Source organism: Ictidomys tridecemlineatus, chromosome 4 (assembly GCF_052094955.1).
Source record: "Ictidomys tridecemlineatus isolate mIctTri1 chromosome 4, mIctTri1.hap1, whole genome shotgun sequence".
NCBI classification, from domain to species: domain Eukaryota; kingdom Metazoa; phylum Chordata; class Mammalia; order Rodentia; family Sciuridae; genus Ictidomys; species Ictidomys tridecemlineatus.
Genome location: NC_135480.1, coordinates 29619669 through 29642432, shown reverse-complemented (window position 1 = coordinate 29642432; position 22764 = coordinate 29619669).

Sequence of the window (22764 nt, the reverse complement as noted above, 5' to 3'; positions counted from 1 at the left end):
TTAACAGGCTAAAAGGAACTCCATGCTTCCCACATGTGGCTGCTCTGTGACTCCACACCACTGTGCCTGCTGCCTGGGACCGTGGTCCTGCTCTGGCCGGCCTGAGGGGCCTGTGGATGACTCTGAACTCACCACAAGGTTATTTCCACTGGGAGGTCTTTCTGCCCCCTGGTCCCTCTGCCACAGCCTCCCAGAGCTGGAGGATCCTCCCAGGCCTCAGGCTCTCTGCTCCTGGCTCCGTCTTAGCATCTGTTAATATGCCTTTCGCCTCCCTCCCCTTCACAGGGTGCCTGGCACTAAGTAGGCCCTCAGTACCTAGGGGGTAAACCCAGGACACATTCTGATACAGAACTTGATAGAAACGTGTGGGAAAGCTTGTGTCACATCCTTGAGGGGGCCTTAAGCTGAGAGGCTTATTCAAAGGGAGAGAAATGATCGCATATTTTTGAACACTTAATATATGCACGGATTGTCTCCTTGAATCCTCACAATAACCCATGAGGTAGACGCTCTCTCCATTTTGCTCCTGAGAAAACAGGTTGGGGAAGGTCAGCTAGCTTGCTCCAGGCCCCACAGCTAGGACATGGGAGAGGAATTTCACACCCAGAGCTCAAGCCATTCATCAAATGTCCCCGTATGGTGTGCTTTACTGCCACCTCCCCACCCTCCCAGCCACACAGGAGCCTGCAGCATGGGCAAGACATCCTGGTGTGGATCAATTAGACAAAAAAGGCAAGACAGAGCCTGTCCCAACCCTCAACAGTCAATTAGCGTCTCAATGTGAACGTAGGTGTGAGAGGCAGGGAAGGAGTGGAGGACTGAAGTGGAGAGTGGGTTAGGAAGGACTTCTACCCCAGCCTGAGAGGACACAGGAGCAGCACCCTCAGGTGATGGGAGGGTGGGAACACAGGGGAGTAGTTACAATTTGGATCTGGAAGGCTCATGTATTGGGTTGTTGGAAACTTCAGAAGGTAAGTCCTAGTTGGAGGAGGTAGATAACTGGAGGTGTCCTTTGGAGGCTACGTAAGTTCCTAGACTTCCCCACCCCTCTGTTTTCTGGCTGCAATGAGGTGAGCAGCTTTCCCTCACCATGCCCTTCTGCTACGATAGTCTGCCTCATCATCGGAAGCAATGAAACCAAGTGAACATGAACTGAAACCTCTAAAATCATTAGCCAAAATAAATCTTTCCTCCTTAAGTTGATTTGTTCAGGTATTTTGTCACAGTCTCAGAAAATTGACTAACACAGGAGGGAGGGACAGTGTGGACAATCATTTCAGGGTTCTTCTAAGAAGATGTTTGGATGGACCGAGCTGGACTTAGCCATCATTTCAGGACTTATCAGAAATGAAACCACCAGAAGCACTTGGCTCCAGTTGAACTCGGGGATCACATGAGTGCTCAGAGGAACATGGGCTGTTCACCAGACATCTTATCAAGATGGGGCAGGGTGCAGTGGCTGGGAGGAGGGCAGACGCCAACATAGCACCGGCTTCCTGACCACATGGGAGAAAGGAGATTCCTGTTCAACAATGAAGGGTTGACTGAGAACAGGTCTTAAGAAGGTGCTGTTTTGGAAATAGAACAGGACTATTTCTCTTCTCCTATGACAGCAAGGAAGTAGAAACCATCTAAGAAGGATAGGCTGTCACTTCACACAAACGTGTCCTCTCCATTCTGAAATGCTGTCATTAGCAAGAGATTTGAAAAACATACTACTTCTCTTTCTTTCAACTTGTGTTAGCACAGCTGTACAAGTTGACAGGCCGGTAATAAGTGTTGGTGTCTCTGGAAAATAGCATAGAAGTTCTCCCCCAAAATTAAAAATGAACTATCAGGATCCAGCAATATATCCAGTCTATATCCACAGGATAGGAAGTTGGCATGTTGAAGACACATCTTCACTCCCACGATCACTGAGGCAGTATTCACAACAGCCAAGGTGTGGATTTAAGTGACCTGTCCATCACTGGATGGGTGGATAAAGAAAACGCCATGTATACACACAATGAAATATTGCCGTACCTTGGGAAAAGGGAAATCTTATCATTTGCCACAACATGGATGAATGTCAAGGACATTATATTCATTGAAATAAACCACCAAAGCACAGAGAGACAAATACCCCATGATCTCACAAGTGGAATTTTAGAAAATCTGATCTCCCCTGATGAAGAGAAGGGAGGCTTTTGGGTTGCCAAAGCATCATGATCAGGAGTCAGCTGAACATATGCCTTCTCTCCATCAGATGAGATCAAATTTTTTTTTTTTTTAGATTCATCTGAACTGAGTCCAGCTAGTTAATTTTAAGAACACATTTCCCCTCTATCATAACAACAACAACAACAACAACAAAGTTGAACTCATGGAAACAAAAAGTAAAATGGTGGCTACCAAAGAGAGAACTGGAGACATGTTGATCAAAGGCCACAGATTTCAAGTTAGGAGGAATAAGTTCAAGAGATGTATTTTGACACATGGTTACCATAGTTAATAACAATATACTGGGCTCTTGAATATTGCTGAGAGAGGAGATTGTAAGTGCTCTCACCACAAAAACAGTAGGGGAGGCAATGCATATATTTAATAGCTTAATTAAACCATTCTAAATGTACACATGTATCAACATATCATGTTGTTCACCATAACTGTATGCTATTTTTACTTGTTAATTAAAAAAAATGAAGTATTTGGAATCTTTATTCGAATCTCTTAGAGGTATGCAGGGCCCTATAATGCAGTTGTTTAAATATCCAAGTGATGGAGTCAGGCTGGGTTTGAATCCCACGGCTGAGTAGCTATGAAACTGGGCAACCCACTCACTCTCCCTGTGCTCCAGCTTTCTCTGCCTATCAACAGGGTGACAATGTTACTTAAAGGACTGCTAGATTGGATAAGTTACTGATGTAAGCAACAATGTTTCACGAAACAAATAGAGTGTAAACATCCGCTATTGCCATGGTCCGCCTTTTGTAGGTGAGGGAAACTGAGGCTTGGAAAGGTCAAATGATTTTCCCAGGTCATGCAACCAGTTGGTGCCAGAAAGATCTAATGTTTGTGACTAAACCCTCCAACTTCCTGCCTGATGACTACAGTGAGGAGGAACCCCTTCTCCTCCAGCTTTGCAAACAGTTACATTCTGTCAAGACCTTTTTATAAAAAAAAAAAAAAAAAAAGACAAGACAAAAAGGTACCTCGTAGAGGGTACTTAAAAAGAAGGGGATGCTTTAGGACCCCAGGAGAAGGGAAAGCAATGTTTGCTAACATCCCACCATGCGACCATCCATTCAGAATACAAGTCAGCAAGGCCTTTCCCTATAAGGACAAGACAGTGGGACCATCTGGTCTCCATGGCAACCACTCAGCTCTGCTGTACCAGCACTGAGACACCATCACAGGTGAAGTGTAAACAAACAAGCAGGATTGTATTCCCATAAAACTTGACTGTGGAAGCCAAAATTCAAATTAGGTAAAATCATATTACATTTTATAAACTGTGAAATATTCCTCACTTCCTGATTTCTACCAACCATTTAAAACATGTAAAAACCAGTAAAAACGAGAGGATGTGATTCGATGATAAAGCACTTGCCCAGCAAGCACAAGTCCCTGGGTTCCATCCCTAGCACCACACACACACACACCCACACACACACACAAATTTCAGACCCTGAAGGGCTCCAGTGTGCTGATCCCTGTTGAACAGGTTTAAATTCATTGAATCCCGCCAGTACTGCCAGACTTATTTTACACAGAAGAAAAAGGAGGGTGAGGGGGTTTCCTGGTTAGCCCAAGAGCACAGAGTAGAGAGAAGCAGAGTTGGAATTCACTTCCTCTTCCAATGGGCTCCTGTGCCCTTGGATCTGGTTGCTCAAGTTCCACCCACGTCTGTCACCACCATGTTCAGAGTGTGTAAGACCTGCCCTTAGGAGAAGCTGCCCTAAAGGAGGTTACCCCTTCTGATGTGTGATGATAGCATTTCCTACAAACAGGCCTTTGGAGAAGCAGCACGAATTGGCCAACATTGAGGATACGATGCTGGAGGAAGCGACAGATCTCATCTGGGGACCAGAGTCATGGCTTGCCATGTGGATGGGGCAATAATTCTGTCAAAACAAACTTTCCCTGAGCTCTGTGGCAACAGTGACAAGACCCGTCATCCACCATTAGGTTATTTACTTGGAATAATCAATTTAGGAGAAAGGTTTACTTTTGCTCAGAGTTTTGGAGGTGTCCGAACATGATCAGGTGGGCCTATTGCTTTTAGGCTTCTGGAGTGTAGGGGCGTGCAGCATATCATGGTGGGAATGTTAGTGGAGCAAACCCTTCCCACCAGGACATGGACACGAAAGAGGAAGGAGAGGAGGAGACTGAAATCCCACTATCCCCTTTAAGGACATCCCCAATAACCCAAAGACTTCCCACTAGCACCCACTTCTTAGAGTTTCACTTCTTCCCAATAGCTCCAAAATGGGAGCCCACCCTTAAACACATAGGCCTTGCGGGGCATTTTAGACCCAAACTATAGTGCCCGATCTGCAGTCAGCAGGAAGGCTGGGAGACTCCCACCTGGCAGGTAGCCCTCTTGGGATAGCCCAGAGAGGTGGGCTGGTCTTGAGGATCTTGGCATCATATTGGGCAAGTGGCAGCCAAAGGTGGGTGAGATGTACCCGTTTGAAAGATCAAACTGGGCTCTGAAGCTTCCTGGAGGGTGTGGCCTGGGGCTGGGAGAGTTCTCAGGAGGGCCCTCTGCTCTTATCTCCCTCCTCCCCACATCCCACATCTCAGAAATCAGGCTTGGCCTCTGCCTGCAATGGCCAGGCCCACTCTCAGCTGAGCCGGTGGTGAGGCGGGGGTCTGGCACCCAGCCCTTCCCCTGGAGACCCAGGAGTGCCCTGAGCGGGAGCTGCTGCTCCCAGACGGCAGCAAGACTGCTGTCGTGGCCGCCTGCCCGCAGGTCTGAGCTTGTCTAGCTCCACAGGAAGGGGAACCGCCCCCGCCTCCCTCCCGCGGTGGGGGCAGTCCACCCAGGAGCTGCAGCCTGTCTGGACGAGGGTGACAGCAGACCCTGGCACTTCACCGATTTATTTTGTATTCTTTGAAAATCAATGTTTCAGGATTAAATGGTTTCCAGATAGAGAATTTAGAAAGTAGGGTGAAGGCAAAAGAAGAAGGAAATGAGAGCCCTCCATGATCCTGCTTTTCTTCCCAGCCTTCATCTATGCCTGTGTAGGCTCCTTATCCAAACGGAGGCCACAGGATCCATTCTTCTTTGGAAATCTCTTTCCTTTTCATTTAGCGCTGCAGGGTAAATATTTTTCCATGTGAAAGTTCTGATAGGCCCTTCCTCAAAGGTGGGTAGGACTTGAAGGGGGCTGGCTATGTACTGGGGCCATAGACCCCAACTGGTTTATGGGGTTTAGCCTTTCTCAGTAACAGTCCTGGGGCAGGCTCTGTGGTTCTGCACAATGGAGAAGCCCCGGGCTCACTGTTGGCAGCCAGGTGTTCCTGCCCCAGCCCTACCTGACTCACAGCCCCATCTTAGTCTAGTCACTCCTTCCCTCTGGGCCTCAGTTTCTTCATCTATAAAACGGGATGCTCAGGAGGGTTTTGCCAGCTCTAATGTTCCATGACTAAGCACTTACGGGCTCACAGAAGATTCTGGCAGCATTAGCTGCCCAGGGGAAGTTGCTTCTCCCCAGTGGGTAGGTAGGCCGGCTTCCAGCTCAAGGCAGATGGAGGGACTGGGGGTGTTGGTGGGGAAACTTAAACCCCTTTGGGGTTATCAGTGCCCTGTGTCAGCGATGGCCCCCAGGGCTCTGCGGGTCACTGGCTCTCTCCAGCTTCCCGTTCCCCACCCCTGCGGAGAGGGAAGTTGTAGTCCCAGTGCCAGACTGAGCTCACAGCTCCTCTGCCTCTGGGTCATGGTATTAGCAGCCACAGCCAGAGGCCAACAGCTGCTGGTTACAATCTGAGATGCAAACCATGTGACTGGGCAGAGAGAGAGCACCGCCTTGGGCAGGGCCAAGGCAAAGACCTGGGGAGCTAGAGGGCTGAGGGTCCTGGGGATCTGAGAAGGGCCTGGGCCTTGCTTCCTGGGGTGGGCAGGCCTTCTTTGATCACCTCCCCTTCAGAAGCAAAAGCTGCGTTTTTGTCAGTATACTTTGAAGAGTCTTGCCCTGAAACTTGGAGGCCAAGACAGCTGTTTATGGAGGCTTCAAGGGGTAGGACTGACATGAAATATGAGCAGCAAGATCCCTAGAGCTTGGGCAGCTTACCCTCCAAATTTCGAGTAGAAACAACAGCACTAAGACCAATACAGCTTCTGTATTACAGCTACTTGGCATATGCTGGGCAATAGGCTGGGTGTTTTACTAGCTTCCTCTATTCATTAGACAGCTTTCTTATTAATAAGCAACTTTGTCTTATTCACTAGGCATAGTGAAGTCCAACAGTATTATCTCCATTTCACAGGCGAGGGCATGAAAGCTCCCAAGTATTCCCAGTAATGAGTTCTAGTGCCACAACACAGACTCAGGACTGTCTGTCCCTGAGCTTGGTCTCTTAAGGACCCTATCCTTCCACCTACTTGAAGCTGCATGCTTCATGATTCAATTGGGAATCTACCACTGTGACTTTGGCTTTTCCTTAAATGCAGAAATTCCTGGAGGCTTCAAAACTTATCATTTCCAAGCATCTATGTGCTGGATCTCATACTCTGCAATGGTGTATGCAAAAATGTGTAAGCCTTGGTCTGCAAACACTAGAAGTTTAGTATTTCATTGATGAGACAAAAGATACAGATCCCATGGTTCTAGAATGCATTTATCTTTTTCATGGCATTCTGGAAATAATAATTTTAAAAATGTTTCCATCAGTGCATTGTGCTCCTACATAACAGTGTGGGGTTCCTTTGGACATATTCATAAATGCATATAACATAATTTGTTCCATTTAAATCCCCAGTTCTTCCCTTTTCCTTCCCCTCCCTATCCCAAGCTCCTTCCTCTACCCTACAGACTTTCCTTCTAATTACTATTGTTTAAATAGATACACTGTAGCTAGGCATAAAAGTGGAATGAAATTGATTGAATGGTGCTATGTGCATGTGTGTCTATATGGCAATAAATCCACTTTTAAGACTGAATGTTTGGGGGCCATGCTTTCTATGACCTGCCAACTGTGTGCCTCTGGATTAAATGTCTTATCCTCTCTGTTTCTCAGATTCCTTATCTCTCAAACAAAGAGAATACTACCCATTTTACAGAGTTGACTCTTCAGGATTAAAGAATGGTATATAGAGTACATCACATAATAAATGTTAGCTAAAAGTCTAAAACGATGGGGCCCTAAGTCAGACAGCTTGGATTTTATTCCACCTTATCTGCTTAATAAGTTGTGTGACTTTGATTGCTTTCTCTGCCCTCCAATTAAGAACAGGATTGTTGAAGGAGTAAATGAATACACATGTATATATATATATACATATACATATGTATACACTGATACATATGTATTATGTGTCTAGCACAGTATGTATGTGTGTGTATTTACTATGTGCCTGACACAGATTCACATATAAACTGTTTCATGCATGCTAATGGGTGTGAGGTTGTATCTTACTGTGATTTTGATTTGCATTTCCTTAAATGACTACTTATGTTGAGCATCTTTTCATAAGTTTGTTGGCCTGCTGTACTTCAATTTTTTTGTTTTTTGCATTTTTTCATCATATATAGAGGTCAAAGAGAAACTCTTATCCCCGTGAGAGGTGCTTCCAGTTCCCACTGATCAACTCTGCAAACAACTGCTCAGATCTGGAACAAGCTACACCATGGCAGGGTAGGGAGTGCTCACGGGCAGGGCATTGTGCTTGTCAGATGCAAGGTTTACACAGCAGTTTGTAGTTTATTGATATTATCTCACTTGCTCATCAGTGCAGCCTTGCAAGGTGCAGAAGGCAGATGAGGAAATTGAGGTTCAGAGATGAGAAGACAGAGATGGAAGGAGATGGGCCCTTTAAAATCATAGGCACGGACACAAGCAGGTGAGGGCTGCCTCCCAGCACCATATCCGTTCTCCACTTGGCCTCTCATCAGAGCCTCGGGTTTGTTCTTTACCCTCCCTGCTCATAGCTCCAAGAATATACCTAAGACAATAATGGCAGCTGCATCACTTGCCTGGAGATTGGTGTTGCAGTGGCTAATATAATGTAGTTCCTATGTGGGATACTCGGAATTGCAGCATCTATCTTAGGGGATCAGACTAAGGAGGAAGCCCAGGAACAGAAAGCAGAACCTGGGTCCAATACCATTGTGTTCCCTATAATAACACCCTAGGTTTCTCCTTACTTCTCCTGGTATGAACTAATAAATTTCCTGCTTGCTGAACTCAATTTGGATTGTGATTGTTTTAGAGATGATTGTTATTTGCAATAGAATTGATCCCATTAAATGGTGGATGAATCCTAAACTGATGGGAAAGCAGTGTGGAAAACTTGATTCAAAAGCACAAATGTCACAGCCTTGCTTCCCCACCTTGGGGGTGCTGGTTAGTGGGTCAACCTGGAGCCAGCTCAGGGACTGGATCAGGGAAGGGCCAGACAAGAAGAAAGGACAGGGTGGGTTTGAACATGGCTGTGAGCAGCACCAAAGGTCCAAATAGTGAGAATGAACCTCTTGTCATCATGCCCAAAGCATTAATCCAGGAGGAGATATTGGGTCTGAGAATAAACTGATCCTATTTTGGCCTGATATTTTCATGTTGAAGAACTGGTCTCTCCGGCCATTCTTTATCCACTCCTTCCCTTGAGAGGCAGAGAGAACTCTCTTGACTGACAGTGAGTTTGGAAAATAGCTGCCACTTTTCACTGGGCACCTGCTACCCTTTCTGTTCCAGATGAGGCCCCTGCAGTGAGGGTCCATTCTAGGCTGCAGCCCACTCTGGCAAGTAGAGAATCCGGAAGTGAGTTAGGGTTTTTTGTTTATTTGGTTTTTGGCCAGGAAGGTGCTATCAAATGAAGCTACATTTTTTTTTTCTTCAGTTTTTCCTAACAATAAAGCTGTTACTGATCTGCATCTCGGAGCCTCCTGAATGTATTTGGTTCTAAACTCAGGAGAGTAGGTGGAAGGCATGATTCATTGGATCTCTAAATCCTAACCCTAACCTACAAAATCAAAACTTGTATCAGGAAAATGAAATTAAAATATGATAACCACATGATGTTGGAACATTATATCACCGCTACTAGCCTACTGCTCTTACATAATTTTATTATATAAAATAATTGTAATTTTATTTCCTATAGGGTATGTGTGTGGCAGCGGGAGATCTGGAGGTGATTTCCAAAATTCAGAGAGCTGGCCTTTCAAGAGCCTTAAAAGAGATGGGCTAGGATGTGAGTTTTACATGAAGTCTTTGACCTATGGTGGATGAGAGATGTGAGTGGGAGGAAGAAGATCTAAAATAATTTGACTTGCTGGATAACTGCAAACCAGCTGCAGAGCGGCCTCTAGAAATATTTTGAATTTCAGGTTCGAGGTGTTGTGTCAGCCTCCTCTAAAGGAAAGAAAATGAGCGTCAGAGGAATTATAGCGGCAGTCATGTCAGTATTAACTAAAATAGTATGATATACATTATTATACTCAGTCTCACTATAATTCCACTTATATAGCCTTATTTGACACTTAATGCAATGGAATTTTAGAGAGATTATGAGGTTTGTCCAAGAAGGGCCTGTGGTGACACATACCTATAATCCCAGTTACTTGGGATTACAAATTCAAGGCCAGCCTGGGCAACTTATTAAGAACTTGCCTCAAAATAAAGAAATACAAAGCCTAGGGGTGTAGCTTGGTATAGTAGAGTACCCCTGGGTTCTAGTCCCAGTAACAAATACTCACATCATACACACACACACACACACACACACACACACACACACACACACACGTTGTTCAAGGTACAAGCTAGAAAGTGCTCAAATATGGGTTTTTAAACAAATCACTGGGGGCTGGGGTTGTGGCTCAGTTGTAGAGCGCTGCTTGCCTAGCACGTGTGAGGCCCTGGGTTCAATCCTCAGCACCACATGAAAATAAATAAATAAAGTGAAGATATTGTGTCCAACTACAACTAAAAAAAATTTAAAAAATAAAAAATAAATTAAAAAAATCATTGGAACTCCACTCTTTATACTAACTTCTTATTGCAATCAAACTGTTCATAACTGTTCATAACTGTTTCTGTTCCTGATTGAGCCTCTGAGAAAGTAACTCAATGGGACAAAGACTACATGCCCAAAAATTTCCATCAGAGTGTTTTATATCACCAAAGGAAGTAACTTAAATGGACATCAGGGAAATTTTGAATAAATTATGCCATATCCCATGAGTGGAATGCTAGATGAGGAACTTCAACTAAAACATGCCTGGACTTTCTGTCCATTCTTTACCCACTTTGTCCCAAGTGGAGAACTCTCTTGACTGACTGTGGGTATGGAGAAAAGCTGAACATTATTCACCGGGCACCTCCGTCCCCTTCTCTTCCAGATATGCCCCCCATAGTGAAGGTCCACTCTGGGCTACAACCCACTCTGTGGCAAGTGAAGAAATAGGAAGCAGATTTGTGAGGGGTGGGGTTGGGAGAAGGGAGAGTAATATAAATAAACATTATTTTAAAAAACAATAATTCTTAAATTTACATTGAAAAATGAGCAATAAAGAAAACAAAGTAGAAAATGGGGTGTGCACCATGAAGGCAGAATGTTAAAAAAAAAAAATCTGTGCACACATGATCATGATTGAACACTGAACAGAAATATGCCAAACAAAACTACAACTTTTAATAATAAGTGGGATTATAGGTGAACTCCCCCATCCTCATTCTATCAAAGATGCTTTCAACATTGTAGAAGCATTTAATTGTGAAGAAGAGCAGAACAGATCTGCCAGGGGCCATATGGCAGCAGAATCACCTGTGTGTACCAGCTAGTTCACTGGTGGGAGAAAGGCCGCTGGGTATATCATGTCTGGGAGCAGGGTCCTGACCGAGACGTGGCTCAACTTCACCCGACCTGCAAATATCAGCCTGCCCTTCCAGAAGGCTGAAGCCAGGTGGGATTCTCCTCTGCTGATCCCAGCTTTCTTTTCAGTCTGAAGTAGAGAGTGGAGTCCTGAGCATAGGTCCCTACAAGCACCCTACAGAGAAGGAAACTTTGGCTCTAACTCCAGACAGTCTGAATCCTGAAGCTCCATGGGGTGGGGAGGATTTTCTGGAGCTTGATCAAGATGCTGGTGACATCATCAAGGTGTGGGCAGAGATGCAAAGACACACACACACCATAAAATTTTCTAGGGGAAGTGAGATGCAAATGAGCAAGGGGTAGGAAGAGAGAAACACATGCTAAGGTGCTGGATGGTAAGAGAGACTTTCTCAGATGGTTAGCCCAAAGAAGGGCAGTATAGCAGGCTGACACCCTCCTCTTCTCCATTCCCAGAAGCCTTTATTACAGTGGAATGAACAGGGCTTTGGCATGAGACCAGCTGCCATCTCTGCCTTCATTGGTTCCTAGCTGTGTCTGTGCAGACAAGCACTTAACCTCTCTGATTCTCAAGTTCTTGAAGTGGCAGTAGCCAGTCCTCCAGCACAGAATTAAGTGAGATGTCCTGAGACAGCCCTTCTCCCAGTGTCTGTCCAAATTATTCTTACCACTGAAATGGGGATCTCTAAAACCATCTCCAGTGTAGGCTTAGCTCCAGACTTCACCCCAGGCAGCCAAGCATTTCCTGGACCCGAGGCCCACACCATGAGATAACTGTCAATCATTCTCCCTTCTTCTCCAGCAAGGGCCAGAGAAGCCAGCCAGGGCTTTCCTTAAAGAGAAGGGAGGGGGAGATGCCCTGAGGGCTGCACTCCAGAGCTACCCCTAGCTCTGGGGGTGAGTTTCCAGATGGTGAGTGCTGAACCTGGAAACATAACCTTGAAAGGCCTGAAGGAGGCCACCCAGAGCCCGCATTCTGTGGGTGGGGGAAGAGAAAGGGACAAACCCAGGCTGAGGAGGTGGCAAGCAGCAGGAAGACCCAGGGTGGAGAAGAGAGAGTGAATTTAAACAAGTGAAATACACTTAATATCGTTCCTAAGTGTACCCAGTGTGTGACCAGGGGAGGCTGATGGGATGAGATTCAATTGGCAAAGGTTTACTGGGTGTATATATAGCCTGTTGGATAGGAGGAAGGGGTTTCTGCATGATGAATTGGCCCTGGAAGAGAAATCAAGAAGTGAGGAAGAGAGGGGGAAACCAGAAAAGGAGACAAGGCAGGAGAAAGACAGAAGTTTAAAAAAGGAAGAAGGGTGGTGAGATGGCCGAGCACCACCTGAGAGTCCCCACCATTCCTCTGCACCATGGAGCCTAATGAATCGCGCCCCCCGGGGTGGGGGGGTGCATTATGAACAGGCCTGGTGGGGCAGCTCTGATTTCCCGGTTGTAGGACTGTTTCTCCATCAGATGAGGCAATGGCAATGCCATTGGTGCCAGGATAAAGACAGTTTTCCATCCGTGCAAAACAGCAAGCAATGGTGGGAACAGTGCCAATTACCCTTGGCAGAGCCTCATGTGGACTGGGAGAGGGGACAGGGATTTCTTCTGGGAAGGCCAGACTTGGTTACAGTTGGGACTAAAGCCAAGTTTGTCTTTCTGGGTCTTCCCTCTAGTGCTCAGATTTCTCATGCCCTTGACCCGGGGCCAAACTTGGCTGATGAAGGCAGATCTTCTAAATTCACTGACCCAAAAGCAAAAGGGATTTGAAAGTTCAGATGGTGAACCTGAAGGCATCAACCAGCAAAAGAGGGGCCGTAGGGTCTTCTTGGAAGGACGTCAGATGGTGACCCGCATCCTTCTTGGGAGGCTGGGTCATCTCCCCAGCATCACTTTTTCAGAGGACATTTGATTGGCTGGTCACAATGATTGTGCTGTGAGCTGCATGTAAATCTGGGCCAGGGAGCCCTCACACCTGTGTCTCACAGGGCTCAGGTGAGGATGGGCGGGGCTTCCTTCTCGGCTCTCCCGCAGGCAGAACCCAGCCGGTGGGCGCAGCTGGCAAGGGGTCGAGAGTACCCTCCGGACCAGGGCGTTTCCCTAGAGATGACGTCAGAGCTACTCAGTCTACGTGCATGTGCGCGTGCCCATGCACGTGAACACGCCAATTACCTGTACTGCGTCTTCATGTGCTTTAATAATAAGATTGTTAGATAAAGTCATATATATATATCACATACATGAAACCTCTAATGGAAGAAATTTTAAATTATCAATAATGTTATGGTATTTTGGCCATGTTACTCTAAAGAGTCTTTATCTTTTAGAGATACACACTGAGATATTTACAGGTCAAAAGATACGATGGCATTTGTTTCAAAATAACCCAGCAATGGGGAAAGAAGTAGGAAGCAGAGATAGATAAAATGGCCCATGTGTGGAAGCTGGGGGCTGGTCACGTGGCAATTCATTAGAATTTTCTCTCTACCTTTTCGATAGTCAAAAGTGTTTTTTAAAAGAGAATTTTGTCTTCCTTTTGTATCAGAGGTCTCCTTCCCTTAACCACCCCATCTTCTTTCAGTCCTTTTTCTATAGATAAATGTGAAAAGAGAAATTACACTCTTCATTGTTTGTTTGATGTATTGAAAATAAGGTCATATTTCTTTGGTCAATATTAATGTGTTGCACATTCTATTTCAGGAATTTCAATTCATGTTTGGTACTGAATTCTTGAGATAGTCCTCAAAAAAAGAGCATGTCTATGATCAAGTGATCTTGGAAAAAACTGCTTACTATGTACAGTGCTCCTATCCTGGCCAGCAGGGACTAGGTGGGCTTGCTCCCCGCTGACCCAGTGTCTAACACAGGGCCTGGCAGCAGCCAACTCTCAACAAGTGATTGAGAGGTGAAAAAATTAAGGACTAGCTCCATAGCAAAGAAACCTGTTAGCCTGTTTACCTGGTGTTACTCCCCCCCCAAAAAAAACACCTATCTATGAAAGCCTCTTATCAATAGCCTCTTATATTAATAGCCCTTGATAATTAACATTTGGGGAAATGGTTCAAAGCATTTTGTAAATAACGTTAAAATTAATCTCACAATGTCCCAGTGAGTTGACAGAGAAGACACAAGTTTGCAGTCCAGGACTACTTGGACTGTTTTATCACCTGTAAACTGTGTCCAATTTCCCAGATGGCTGAACTGGCAATCAAACCCATGTTGGTACCCTGCTCACCTTCTTTTTGCCCAAAACCCTTTCCCAATGTCTTGGGTGGCACAAACCTATTGTTCTGGTGGAGGATGCAGAAGAAGAGTGAATAGGAACTTTTGGAAGATGTATTGAATGAGGATCAGTCAAGTGTCCCCTTTCCACCATTAATTGTGGCATAGTGGGCAGCATCAGTCTAGGAAATAAGTGAAGGACCAGCACACTGACTTGACCAGCCCCACATTAGGAGAAGAGATGGAGGAAAGGGCCCAGAGGAGGAGCCAGGGATGGAGTGAGATGTGCAGAATACTAAACTCTGTTCTCCCCTTTCCCCTGGACTCACAGGTGGACTACATTTCCCAGCTTTCCTTGCACATAGGATTCCAGTTGATAGTGTGGAAGTGGAAATGATGGTCCCCCAAACAGGACTGGCCATAGAAACTTCCCAAAGTGTACTCTTCCATGCTTCTTTCCTTTCCACCAACTGAATGGAAATGACCCCACAACACTTGAAAGTCATGTGTTGAAAATTACAGAACTTTCATCAGCCCAAATTCTCCATCCTGCCCCACCATCCACTCATGACCCATTTTATCTATCTCTGCTTCCTACTTCTTTCCAAATGGCTGGGTTATTTTCCACAAAACTAGATGACTCCCTCCCACCCCCTGCCAATTTTCTACATGTTTGTCATTGCACATTATTGAATCAATTTGTTTTTATTATTTTTGGTAAACTTCCCCCCACCAAGCCAATGAACTACTGCATAGAAGAGAATTGTCTTGGAGAGTGACTTGGACCCACAGCTGACTTAACATAGCAAGAAATAATCTGAGTAGTTGTGCTAAACTATTGTTGATGTTACTGTAGCATAACCCAGACCACCCTGATTCATACAAATTAATCCTCCATTGTGATCAGAGATATCAAATATTAATTATTATTATTTATTTTTTTCTTTTTGGTAGTGCTGGGAATCAAACTCAGGGCCTAATGTGTGCTAGGCAAGTGCTCTACCAGTGAGCTACATCCCTACTCCTTCTCATCATTTCTTCACCTTGAAAACACTATATAGATTAATTCATCAAGGGCTTTTACCCAATAAGCTGTAAATTGTTGGAGTCTTATCACAGTAAACCTAAGTTTTCACTAGTAATTATTAAGTGAAACTCACTAAAATCATTCCATTGCCTCAGCATAAAATTTAAACTTCTTACCAAGGCCTATAAGACTGCACAAGAGCTGATCTTACCCACCTCTTCAATCTCATTTCCTGCTCTTTGTTTTTCTTTTCACTCTGTGTCAGGCATATTAACCCTTTCTGTTCCTCAAAACCACCAAGAATTCTTGAGTCTTTACTTTTGCTGTGTCTTTTTTAAAAATCTCAGATTTGTTCTAGATGGGCTCAAATGTCACCTCTTCTCTTTATGCAGACCTTCCCTGACCACCCTGCACCTTCTTCCCACTTCCTTGGTGATAACAAACTATGAATCTGTCTTTCTTCGCTGTTGTATCCTGGGTAGTGCCTGGGACACAGAGGTGCTTCCTTAATCCTGCCTCGACTAATGGGGCAGTGGATCTGCCAACCCTGAACTAGGCCATAATCTCTTTGAGAACTGAGGGCATGTCCTGTTCATTGTTGGCTTTTCCTCTGTGCTTAGGCCATGCCGTGAATACAAAAGGTATCTATCAAGTTCCTTGATGATTAGAAAACTTTTATTTCCCTTCATATCCTGGTGGATTCATGCCTGGGTTTTGTCTTTTCACCTCCCTACACTCTATCAAGATGCCTCTTTCTTCTCACTCCTTTTCCCTCCCTCCCCACATCCTCCTCTAATTAAGTTCAGTTCATCAAGTCTCTTTCTCACCCACACAGTGCTGTCTGGAATAGCAGTCTTCTGTGGTTGAGGAACAGTATCCAGCAATGAACTTGATTTTGACCTGGCTTCACCTCTGTGTTCCATACGTACATCTTTTCTGCAAGTGTTGATGCTGAGCCCAGTCAAGACTTGGCTGGAGCCTTTTGCCTGAACACTGGAGCCCAGAAGTCTTACCCCATGGGTGTTTAGAATCTGTTGCCATCTGCCAACTCAAAGATTTTTGCCTTTCAGGTAGGCTGTGAGGCACATCCAGGCAGAAAGGAGTTTCCTGCAAGGCCTGAGAAGGCACGACTCAGAAGACCTGCCACTCATCTTGATTTCCATGCCATCGTTGGCACATCATCTGGGATGCCTAGTTTCTGCCACAGAAAAGGAGAGATGATTGCATTCTTTGGGTAGAATGAGATGATGTTGGGGAGAGGTCCTAAGTGAGGCTAAGTGGTAAAAAAGAACATAGAGCTTGGAAGACTTGAGATTTCTAGTCAAATCCTGAATTCAAGACCTAGTAGTAGGCATATATACTGTCCACATGAGCCTCTGTTTACCTGTCTGTAGAACAAGAGAATGAACTCCTGCAACTTCAAGTCCTTTGGGTTGCAAGGAAACCACCTTAGGCTAACTAAGAATGAAAGGAATTCATTATAAGGACACAAGGATACCCCACAGCAACCAAGGAACCTGCAAAGTGCCCAGACTTTAGAAATATTTTATGCTTCTGTTTTTCTCTGAACTTCTGTCATCTTCTTATTTTGCCTTCTTCTTATTTTGCCTACTCTCCTACTTCATATGGAGACAGGTATATGGCTACCCCACAGCTTCTAAATTTGTGTCATATATATTCGACCACAGTTCAGTCCCAAATTTCAGAAACAGCTCTGATTGGCCAGGCTTGTGTGGGCCACTGGATCCAGTCAGTCATGGGACAGAGGTTGGGGTTACACAGTGAATTTATGGCTGCTGGGAGCTACTTATTAAGATCAGAGAAGGAACTCTAACTTGTGGGCTGCCCTCAAATCCAAAGGGTCTCATGAGAAGGATAGTCACTGAGTGAACTCTCAGGTTCTATACACAGAATGGTGTTCATTTCTAATCAGAGCACACAGACATCTCATGATGAATCTCTAGGGAATAAAGGTCTATCATTTTGCAAATCCCAGATTTTCCAATCAGTTTTCAGTGCCTGAGTCTATGCACTCAAAGTAGTTGTATTCTAGGATTCTAATTTTTAGGGAGCTGTGAGAACCTGCATACTCTGTCTTCTACCTTATCAACCCCATTCCACCTCCCCAACTCCAACAAAAGATTCCAAAGGAGACTTTTTTCTTCTTAAAAGGAACTGACTAGAATCAAACTTGGTGAAGTCTAACTTGATTGAGCACTCTTTCCAGATCAAGAATCAGGAAGGAAGAAAACTTTTCTATCCTATGTCTCTGAATGGTAGGAAAGATTTGCTAAATCAAATGAAGATGTGGAATAGTCACCTAACTTATCTCAGTTTTTTTCTGATTTGTAGGGAAGGAATACCTTTTCACAGGATTGTTTTGATAATTAAAGGACACTAGCCCTGACAGGTAGTAAATTCTGGTTATTATTGTTGAAGACAGTGGTGGTTGTGGTGATGGTAGTGATAATGCTAGAGGTGATAATGGATGATGCTGGTGGTGATAGTGGAAATGGTGTTGGTCATGATGGTGGTGATGTCAGTGGAGGAGCTATGGTCATTAATTATGAAAAAACCAAGAATGCATAAAGTTTGCCCAATAGGTGGTGGTCCCTTTCTAAATAAATGAAGAGGACAAACATTTCCATGTGTACCAGTCACCACCTATGTATCAATCATAGATCTGACCAACATAAGCCATGCCAGTAGATGTTTACCAAACTGTTCCTCATGAAACTAGAAAAGAGAATTTTAGTTACTATATGCACTTAAAAGGAATAAAGTTACATTTATTTTAAATAATAGTGCACAATTATAAAAAAAATACAAGCAACAATAAATGTTGGTGGGATGTAGAGAAAAAGTTACACTCCTACATTGCTGGTGGGACTGTAAATTGGTGCAACCACTGTGGAAAACAGTATGGAGATTCCTCAGAAAACTGGGAATGGGGAGCTGGGGATGTGGCTCAAGCGGTAGCGCGCTCGCCTGGCATGCGTGCGGCCCAGGTTTCAATCCTCAGCACCACATACCAACAAAGATGTTGTGTCTGCTGAAAACTAAAAAATAAATATTAAAAAAAAATTCTCTCTCTCTCTCTCTCTCTCTCTCTCTCTCTCTCTCTCTCTCTCTCTCTCTCTCTTTAAAAAAAAAAGAAAGAAAGAAAACTGGGAATGGAACTACCATTTAACCCCAGCCATCCCATTCCTCAGTAATTACCCAAAGGACTTAAAATCAGCATATTACAGTGACACAGCCACATCAATGTTCATAGCTGCTCAATTCACACTAGCCAAACTATGAAATCAATCTAGGTGCCCTTCAACAGATGAATGGATAAAGAAAATATTATATATATACACAATGGGATATTACTCAGCTTCAAAGAAGAATAAAATTATGGCCCTTGCTGGTAAATGGCTGGAGCTAGAGAATATCATGCTAAGCAAAATAAGCCAATCCCCCTCAAACAAAAGGCCCAATGTTTTCTTTGATATAGGGATGCTAATTCACAATAGTGGGATGCTAGGGAAAAACAGAGGTACTTTTGGATTGGGCAGAGGGGAGGAGAAGAGGAGGGGATATGGGGGTAGGAAGAATGGTAGAATGAATTGGACATTTTTACCCTATGTGCATATATGACTACATGACCAGTGTGATTCCACACCACGTACAACTAGAAAAATGAAAAGTTATACTCCTTTTATGTATGATGTATCAACATGCATTCTACTGTCACGTACAGCAAATTATAACAAATATTTAAAAAGAAAAAAAATAATAGCACACAAAACAGACTTTTTCATTGTCTTCCTTGCAAAGACCTTATTATACTCACCATTAATTCCAATTATATCTTCAAATATGCACATTTCTAAATTTGCTACTGTCTGACTGTGGAAATTGTTCTATTCATATACCATTTTGAGCTCCCAGGTTTTGTGTAAACCCATTTTGTGACTGACATGAGCACATCTAGAATCGAGGGGCACCTGTTCCCTGGGCATTTCCAGCCGCACCCACTACTTTATTGACCACAATTTGAAAGCCCTGCTAATCCTAAAGGCTTAGCTCCATGATCACACTTGGTTAGCTTGAGACCAATCATTCAAAGTCACTGATTTATCAGGAAGGTTGCTTCCCCGTTACCTATTTATTTGGACTATTTTAGTAATATTTAATTTATGTACTTTTAAAAAAAATTCTCACCAGTACTCATTTGCATGTGTACCATTCACCCCCGTGAGAGTGAACCAAGAATGGATTTCTTGGGGAGTTCAAGTTTAACGGGAATAGCACTCTTTCTTTACTTTGATGGATTGCTCCTTTTCTGGGAAACAGCTCTGTGAAAGAATGGAACATTGTCCCTTTAAAAGAATCCATGACCTGTTGCATTTACAGTCCTTGAATTCAGCCCCAAGTTCTCAGCCTTGCTCCTTGTACTCCTATTCACATTTGGTTGAGATTTGACTTTGCTTAAGAAGAGCAAGATCTATTATTACTAGTCAGAAGCCATTAGGTCCCAGTATTTCAGCAAAAACCCCTAGTCTGCCAGAGTGAGCAATGATGCGGCCACACCTCACTCTCACTAAACCAGTCTCCCCAGATATGGAACTACTGCTTGCATCTATTTAGAAATTTTCAAGTTGTCTAAGTGCTTCCACCTATTAGCCCATGTGATTCCTGAAACACCTCCGGCTGCAGTGATGGGAAGGAAAAGAAGAACAGTAATTCATGCATTTGTGTAATGCTTATTTATGGAGCCAGAGAGATACGGAGAGATATGCCAGAGGCAGGGATGTATCAGACACGGAGACTGAGTCTGTACTGGTGCCCAACACGGGCATGTCCCAGTTCTCAAGTAGCTTTGAGGGTGGTAGATCACTGACCTCTCCATAAGGCAAGAAAAGAGACCTCATGGCTTATTTCACTTACTGCTCATAAACTATGAGAGAGGGCTTATCACCCTCATTTTGTACCCGAAACTCCCAGAGGTTAAGTCACTCAACTGATAAGAGGAGAGACGATGCTCAGACTCTAGCCTTTGAATGCCAAGACCGCTGATTGCATTCTGGATTCTCTCCAAATAGTGTGATCTCATGTCAACCCAGATCAATTCAAACTCTCCTTCCCAGTTTCCCACATGCCCTGGTTCAGCCTAGGTAGGTGGCTGGTGCAACACACAACAGACTGACTGAACATTTCAAATGCTCTAAGGATTTCAACCTTGATAGAGGCTCAGAGGAGATGCTCGCCTGGACTTTGTGTGACTAGTGGTGTGGGTAGGTTGTGTATGGGGTGGAAAGTGGATAGCAGGGTTGCTGGGAAAGGTGATCCAGGAATTCCCAAGGGATGGCCCTGACTCAGTAAGTCACCAGGCCAGTTATTTGAAATGAGTCATTCGGGGCACGATGGCAAGCAGCCTCAGTCCCTCTCTAAACTATGGGGAAGCCGGCAGCCAAGATATTCCCCTCTGAGAGAATAATCCTAATAATGATTGCTAGAATTTGCATGCCCCTCTACAGTTTGCAAAGCACTTTCAGACCCAGTTGTTTCATTAACTGGTGTTGTTTACTGGACTAGTTGCAAAAGGGAACAGGGCTCACACCTAGTTGGGTGGGTTTTTCTATATTTTTAAGAGTAAAATCCTTCATCAAAATGAAATCTCTCTCAGGACTCTAGTATTTAAACTGATGCAAATGGAATTTCTGTGGTGGGAGGGGACAGGGAAGCGGCCCAGTCCACCCTCAAACCTTTGCTCTGACCACTATGTCTCCAAGGAACCCCCAGGACAAAAAAAAAAAAAAAAAAAAACCTGCACAAAACCAACATTCTTCCTAGTGACAACTCCCTTCACTCCCCACCTCCTTCTAGAAGGGAACGCTGAAAGCCCTTGGAGGTGACATCAGGTTGAAAAGCCATTCTCGCCCAGGAACCCACCGGGGCTGTCCTCTCACAGGGCTATAGCCAGAAGCTCTACCTGGGAGCCAGCCTGCCCCAGGCTTTTCAGGCAAGCCATGTCTTGGTCACAGACAGTAGCAGGGACAGCCCTTTCCTGCTATGGCAGCCTCTTCAGGCGAGGGCTCAGAGGTACCAACTTCATGTCAGATGTGGAATGCCCCACCACTGGGAGGGCAGGCAGTATTTCTAAACAGTGATTTTTTTCCAGCCCCAAATATTCTCTCTGAAAATGCAAGAAAATGTAAGGCTCTCCCCAACTGAACAGCTTCAGTTAGACTAGATGGGGGTGAGGGTTGGGAAATATGGTGAATGCACTGAATGCCACTGAATTACACACTTGAAGGTAAGATGGCAAGCTTTACATTGTACGTATTTTAACATCATAATAATAATCTTAAAAATGTACACTGCTCTTTAGTTCCTACAGGATCAAGTTCAAATTCACTGGCCTAATTTAAAATCTGGACCCTTTCTACTTCTCTAGCTTCAGGTCTTGCTGCCCCCCACCCCACCTCTTCATTTGATCTAATATTCAGGTTATTCTACATACATGGTGCTTGATATATATATATATATATATATATATATATATATATATATATATACACACACACACACACACACACATACACACACACTTACATTTATCTAGTACTTAATAGATGCAGGAATTTTGAATCATTTAATCCTCATCAATTCTATGAAGTAGATACTATTATGAAGTTCACTTTATATTTAAGGAAACTGAGCTATATACAGGCTCATTGTCTTATTCAAGGTCAAGCAGCCCAGATGGGATTTGAACCTGGACGTTCTGTTCCTGAACCCGTAGTATTCCTCACTACAAGACTACTCCCTGTGAATGACCTGTCCCTACAATTTTATCAGGAGAATTTCTCCTCCTCCTTCTAGACCTGGCTCAAATATCACCTCCCCTGGAAAGTTAGAAAAGTGGGTGACTTCTTTCTCTAGGACTGTAAGACTGATAGCACTCTGAACACATATACAGTCATCCCTTGGTATTCAGAGGGGATTATTTTCATGATACTCCCCTCGCATGGATAGCAAACTCCTTAGACGCTGAAGTCCCTCATATAGAATGGTGTCATGTCTGCATATATCCTACAATCTTCCCATATGCTGTAAATCATCTCTAGATATCTTACAAAAACTAACACAATGTAAATGCTATGCAAATGGTACTGGATGTATTGTTTAAGGAACAATGAGAATATCTTCAATCCACAAATACAGATAGTCAACTGTATTTGGCAGGATACTTCATATTGTGGGTGACAGGCTGCTGAGTCTGGCTGTCTATTAGAGTATGAGGCCTCTGAACACAAGGCCAGGTCTTATTTATCTCGAAGTCCTTGGGTGCTCACTGCATGAATGATGAATGAGTGGACGGGTGGATAATTAGGTGCATTTCTCTCCATTTTTCATTTTCCTTTAATAAATTTCAAAATCTTACCTTCCCTCAGAAGTTCTGGCATGGTTCCTTCAGGGTCTTACACAGCCA